The following is a 7,128-nucleotide window of genomic DNA, read 5'->3' as shown; positions in this document are numbered from 1 at the left end:
GACAGTCTGGATTTTACCCAATTGTTGGAAGGTCCTACTAGAATAACCACATCATCTCAGACACAGATAGACTTAATATTCAGTAACAAGCCTGAACGAATTGTAAAAACATTAAATTTTATTACTGGACTGTCTGACCATAATCTGACATTACTGTCAAGAAAACTTACAAAAAAGCGCTTTCATCATTCAAAAAAACTTGTGGAGCAACTCAGGATTCCAAAAAATGAAATGAATAATTTTCAAAGGGCAGTACAGCAGACTAAATGGACAAATATATTTACTGGGATTAACATAGAAGAAGTTAGTAAGATGTTTGCCACCAAGCTACAAAGTCTAGTTAAGGAGTTCACTAGAAAGGTAAAAGGAAAGAAAAAAACAAACGCACTCCCTTGTCTTAATACTGAAATATTTAATCTGATGAAGGAAAGAGACTCTGCTTTAAAAAGATCATTAAAAACCAAGTTACATAGTGATAGGCATAGGTTCACTTCATTACGTAATCAAGTAGTTCAAATGATCAGAAAAGCTAAAGCCAATTTTTTTATAACAATCATTAATGAGGGAAAGGGTAACACAAAACTGATCTGGGAACAGATTAAGAATGTGATGGGAATTAGCCACAGGCTTAGAAATCGGTTAGAGTTGGACCTGAATGGTAAATTAATACAAGATCCAGTACAAATAGCTGTAGCTTTTAATGAATACTTTATTAATTCTGTGGATGCAGCGAACCATCCTTCTTTTCCACGAAGAAGAACCCGCCCCAGCTGGAGAGGAAGAGGGACGAATAATACCTGCTACCAGAGAATCGTGTATATATCTCTCCATGGCCTCCCTCTCTGGTCCGGACAGAGAGTAAAGGCGCCCCGTAGGTGGGGAAGTGCCGGGCAACAGGTCAATCGCACAGTCGTACGGGCGGTGCGGAGGCAGAGATGAAGCTCGGGACTTACTGAACACCGCTCTCAAGTCATGGTAAGCCTCCGGTACATCCGCCAGGCTCACCAGCTCCTCCTGCAACACAGAACAAGACATAACCGGGGAAAAGGCAGCACCCAAACATTGAGCTAAACAGAAAGGGCTCCAATCCAAAACTGAACTGCGAGCCCAATCTATATGGGGGTTATGTTTAACCAACCAGGTGTGACCCAACACCACTGGAGCGGTGGGCGAGTGAATCAGGAGGAAATGGATCTCCTCCGCATGATTACCAGATAGAGTTAACGTGACAAACTTAGTGACAAGTGTAATCTTAGTCAGTAGGGTGCCACAAAGAGTTCTGGCAGAAATGGGTTCGGCCAGGGCAACAGCCGAAATCCCCAGGCGTGTGGCCAATCCAATATCCATGAAATCGCCCTCCGCTCCAGAGTCGATTAAGGCAGATATCAGGGAAACCACTCCCCCAGACCGCAATGAAGCCTGAAACTCAAGACGACCACCAGATGGCAGTCGAGTGGCAGTCACGCTCACCCTATGCTCTCCCCTGCGTGATGAGCGTCGGCCCGCTACAGGACATGCAGCTGCCACATGACTCGCCTCCCCGCAGTAGAGACACAGCTGATTGGCCACGCGACGGCGTCACTCTCCCACAGTCAACCGTGCTCCTCCGACCTGCATAGGCTCCTCCTCCGGGGGGACGAGGCGTTGAGACAGCGTGTCACCAGCTGTTGTCCACTCGGCGCCCGTGACGCGCTCGCGGGGAAATCCCCCTCTGCGGTGCCGGGAACGGAACGCGATTCGGTCGTCGACTCGAATGGCGAGATCGATCAACCCATCCAAGCCAGAAGGCAGCTCCAGGGAATAGATCTTATCCTTAACGTGCTCTGCCAAGCCGTGGAGAAAGTGATCCCAGAGTGCCTTCTCGTTCCAGCCACAGGAGGCGGCGAGCGTACGGAACTCAATGGAGTAACCGGACACTGACTGCTCGCCTTGCTGAAGCAGTGACAAGGCGCGTGCCGCCTCAAATCCCCGAGCCGAGCGATCGAACACCTTGCGCAGCTCCTCCTAGAACGCCTCGAATGACTGACAGCAGGCATGCTCGCCATCCCACATGGCTGTGCCCCACTCTCTCGCTTGACCCACCAAGAGCGTGATGACGTACGCTACCCTGGAAAGTTCCGTGGGAAAACAGGATGGCTGGAGAGCGAAGACGAGGGAGCATTGAGACAGAAATGACCGGCATGAATTGGGCTCACCCGAGTATGGAGCGGGCGGATTAAGCCGCGGTTCTGCGTAGCAAGGAACTCCTCCCTCCGGGCCAGGAGCGGGTGCAGCAACCCGAGCAGCCGAAGAGCTGACCTGTAGCTGGTCCAGCCATTCCACCAGCTGGCTAAGTTGGAGCGAAACCTCCGCATAGGCGTGACGAGACGCCTCTAGCTCTTCCTGCTGCCGACCCAGTAGAATGCCCTGCTGCAAGAGAGCTCGGTGCAACTCCGGTTCCTCTGCTGAATCCATTAGTGGTGAGTAGATTCTGTCACGGCGTGCGTGAGGAAGGACTCAGGTGCAGAGTGGAGCTGGTGAAACCTTTTATTTAGCCACCAAAACACAAAATAACATAAACAATATATAAGCGGCTCAAGGAAGCGGAGATTCCAGAGCTGGCCGGCAGCATCTGCGGACCACACAAGCTGCTGGATCTCCGTGCTACGAGTCCTGTAACACAGTGGAAATAAAAGTACAGATAACGAGAAGTGAGATTCTAGAAACACACGTAACACGAGCACAGACAAAATAATCTACTCACAACGAGAAACGGAAAAACAGGGACATATATGGGAGTGGGGGAATGAGCGACAGGTGGGGGAGAGTCAGCTCATGATCCGTGCCCTCCCGCTGCACGATCAGCGCTGATTGCCCAGATCACGAGCTGCCGCACATGACAGGACAACACAGACAGCACGAGGAGCCGAGAAGGCACCCTGAACCGTGACACTGAGTCTAGGAGGCAGAGCAAAAAATAGAATGGAAAAGAAAACTGGAATCAAACCCGGCTCATGACAGTACTCCTCCCCCGAGGAGCACCCCCTGGCGCTCCCGAGGGAGAAGACTGGCGAGAGCGAAGGAAGTCCTCGATGAGCGAGCGGTACAGAATGTCCTGAGCCGGGACCCAGCTTCTCTCCTCCGGGCGGTACCCCTTCCAATCGACTAGGTACTGAAAACCCCTTCCCCGAGGGTGGGTGGCCAACAATTTCTTGACTCTATACACCGGAGGGCCCTCGACAAGGACAGGGGGGAGGGTGGGCGAATAAAAGGTTTAATACACGAGACGTGGAAAACCAGGTGAACCCGTTGTAAATGGTGTGGTAGTTTAAACCGCACCGCCATCAGACTAAGGACCTTGACTATGGAAAAAGGGCCAATAAATTTGGGCGCTAACTTTCGGAGTAGTCTCTGTGGCAGAGCCGTCCTTAGAAGAACCGAACTGCCAAGAAAGCGTATCAGGCTTGGTATTCTTTGAGCCGAGTCTGTAAGAAATGGTAAAGTCGAACAGCCCAAAGAATAAAGCCCATCGTGCCTGTCTAGTGTTTAATCTTTTAGCTGAATGAATGTACGCTAAATTTCAGTGATCAGTCCAAACAATGAATGGCTGTCCAAACAATGAATGGCTGGGCTGCCCCTCTAACCAATGACGCCACTCGCCTAGCACCAACCGAATGGCTAGGAGTTCACGGTTACCCACATCGTAGTTACGTTCTGTCGGTGAGAGGCGATGAGAGAAAAAGGCGCACGGATGAACTCGGTCGGACTTGGTCGACGTGAGGGCTTTAAGTGGGGCGGCCACCTGACTGAAATTACGGATAAAGTGACGGTAAAAATTAGCAAACCCCAAAAATCTTTGGAGAGCTGTACGAGAGTCGGGGACAGGCCAGTCCATAACAGCGCCCACCTTTGCTGGATCCATACTGATGCCATCGGCGGACACGATAGAACCCAATAACGAAACTGAACTGACATGAAACACGCACTTTTCAGCCTTCACAAACAGACGATTCTCTAACAGACATTGAAGCACACAACGCATGTGCTAGACTTGTTCCTGGAGGGAAGGCGAAAAAATGAGAATGTCATCCAGGTGCACAAAAACAAAAATATTAAGCATGTCCCTCAGGACATCATTCACCAACACTTGAAAAACAGCTGGGCCGTAGACGAGCCCGAATGGAAGTACCCGGTATTCAAAGTGGCCTAAGGGAGTGTTGAAAGCTGTCTTCCACTCATCTCCCTCTTTGATGCACACCAAGTGGTACGCATTGCGGGGGTCCAATTTCATGAAAACCTTTGCTCCCTGCAGGATCTTGAAGGCTGACGACATGAGTGGCAGCAGGTACTGGTTCTTAATGGTCATTTCGTTAAGCCCACGACAATCAATGCAGGGACGCAAAGAGCCATCCTTGTTTTTCACGAAAAAGAGCCCCACCCCAGTGGGAGAGGTGGAAGGGACAATGGTACTGGCAGCAAGCAAGTCGGCTAGGTATCTCTCGAGCGCCTCGCGTTCGGGAGCGAACAAGGAATAAAGTCTACCACTAGGAGGCGTGCTACCCGGAACCAGATCAATGCTGCAGTCATACGGTCGATGGGGAGGGAGAGAAGCAGCCCGTGAACGACTGAACACCACTCACAGATCGTGTTACTCCTCCAGGACACCTGAAAAATCACCGGGCTCCTCCTGAAAGACAGAAACAGAAGATACAACAGGCATAGCTGAGACAAGACACTTAACATGCCAAGATAAGATGGTCCCTTCTACCCAGTTAAACTGAGGGTTATGTTGAGTTAACCAGGAGTGCCCCAAAATGATAGGCGAGAGGGGGGAACAAAAATTTAAAAAAAAAGGAAATTGTCTCTTGGTGATTGCTGGAAATGGTGAGATTCACCAGACCGGTGGCACAAAAAATCTTGGAAAGAATGTGACCATCCAAGGCATAAATACTAAGTGGGTCACTTAACTCTTGAACAGGAATGCCGTGATCGAGTGCCTATTTCTCATCCATAAAATTCCCCTCGGCCCTCAAGTCAACCAGAGCTGCGCAGAAAAAAGTAGAGCCAGCACAGCGCAGGAGGGCAGCGAGGAAGGTACGGGTCTTGTGAGATGGGGAAAAGGTAGTTGCACTCGCCAATACTCCCCGGTCTACTGGCGAGCCCTGTCTTTTTCTGGACACCTTGCTGCGAAATGCCCCTGTGCACCACAATATATGCAGAGTCCCCCCGCGATGCGGCGCTGACGTTCAGCAGCGGAGATGCGAAGACCCCCCCAGCTGCATGGGTTCTGGACCTGGTGAGACCACCACGGGAGAAGAGACAATGGGTTAGATCGCCCGTGGCTTGTGCATGGAGTAGTGTGCGCAGTGGCGCAACTCAAAGAGCTTGTCGAGGCGAATGGCCAGCTCGTCCAGTTGGTCCAAACGGGTAGGCGGATCACGTGAGAGAAGCACCTCCTTGATCTCTCCAGAGAGACCCTCCAAAAAAACCGCACGGTGAGAGCTTGCTCGTTCCACTCGCAGGTGGCTGCTAAGGTGCGGAACTCTATTGCATAATCAGCTGCTGACCGCCTCCCCTGGCGAAGTGTCACAAGCTGTCGAGAAGCCTCGTGTCCATAGACAGAGCGGTCAAAAATCTTAATCATCTCCTCCTTAAAAGCAGAAAACCGTTCACAGCAGCTGGCCTCAGACTCCCACACAGTCGCTCCCCAGTCGCGTGCCCTCCCAATCAGGAGAGAAAGCACAAAAGCAACCTTGGAGCGGTCCTCGGCATAGGTTGTGGGTTGGAGGAAAAAAATCACCTCACACTGTGTCAAAAAGGCTCAGCATTCAGTAGGCTGTCCAGAACACCAGGGAGGATTGTTGATACATGGTTCAGGGAGATTACAAGGCTGCTGCAAAGCAGATTGGGCGGGACGCAGATTCTGTGGTTAGCTCTGTAACCTGGGCGGACAGGATCTCCACGGCGTGCTTGACGGCAGCGAGCTCCACCTCATGTCGGCCCAGCATCACGCCCTGCAGTCTTACTGCAAAACAAATAGGAGTCTTTTTCGCCGGGTCCATATTCAGGTCCGATTATTCTGTCACGTCACAAAGGGACCCAGAGCTGTGCAGCTGTGTCCAGGAGGCAGAGCAAGAAATAGAAAGGAAAAGAAAACTGGAATCAAACCCGGCTCATGGCAGTATGACCCAGTATATTTTTAGATACCCATAAAGGACATGATAATAACTTTTCTGCAACATTATAAAAACACATTTGGCTAAAAATTAAGTCATAGGATAAAATGTTACCATTATGTTTTAAGTTGTTCTTCAAAATTGAATGCTGTCATTAAAAGCACTTGCGCGCTGAATACAAACTAACACACAAAGCAGAAGATTTTGCTTTAATAAAACTAATGAGCTCAGTAGGTTCTGCAGCACGAACACAGGCACGTAGTCTGACATTGTTGTTGTCGTTGTTATGTGACGTAGCGGTGTCTGATTAGGGGCGAGACGTGGTCTGATGACGTCATCGTTTCAGAAAATATACGGATTCGCCGTCCACACGAAAACATGAAAACGGCGTTTTCAAATTTATCCACCCTGGGACCCGGTTTCAAAAATAATCGGTTTCACTCTTCGAAAACGCCGGTTTCGTGTGGAAGAAACGCCTATACTGTAAAAAATTTATGCGTATACAGAGAAACCCGTCTTCGTGTGGACGGGGCCTAATATTTATGTTTTTTAATTCTCTTCTTTCACCAAGCCTGCATCTATTTGATCCAAAATACAGCAAAAGCAGTAATATTGTGAAATATGTTTAGTATTTAAATAACTGCTTTCTATTTGAATATATTTTAAAATGTAATTTATTCCTGTGATTTCAAAGCTGAATTTTTAGCTCAAAAATATGAAAACTACTACTGACCTTCTCGAATTTCTCAGATTTGAATGCCATTTACGTTATTCGTCACAATGTAGGCTATACACAATGTAGGCTATAGCAGGTGGCTCCGTGGCGCAATGGATAGCGCATTGGACTTCTAGGCGAATCTAGTGAAGAGATTCAAAGGTTGTGGGTTCGAGTCCCACCGGAGTTGTGTTTTAAGGGAAGTCGTGGCCTAATGGTTAGAGAGTCGGACTTGTAATCCGAAGGTTGCGGGTTCGA

This window comes from Barbus barbus (genome assembly GCF_936440315.1).
Source record: "Barbus barbus genome assembly, chromosome: 3".
Lineage (NCBI taxonomy): Eukaryota > Metazoa > Chordata > Actinopteri > Cypriniformes > Cyprinidae > Barbus > Barbus barbus.
The sequence above is the reverse complement of the archived record's forward strand: the minus strand, read 5'-3'. Positions refer to the sequence as shown.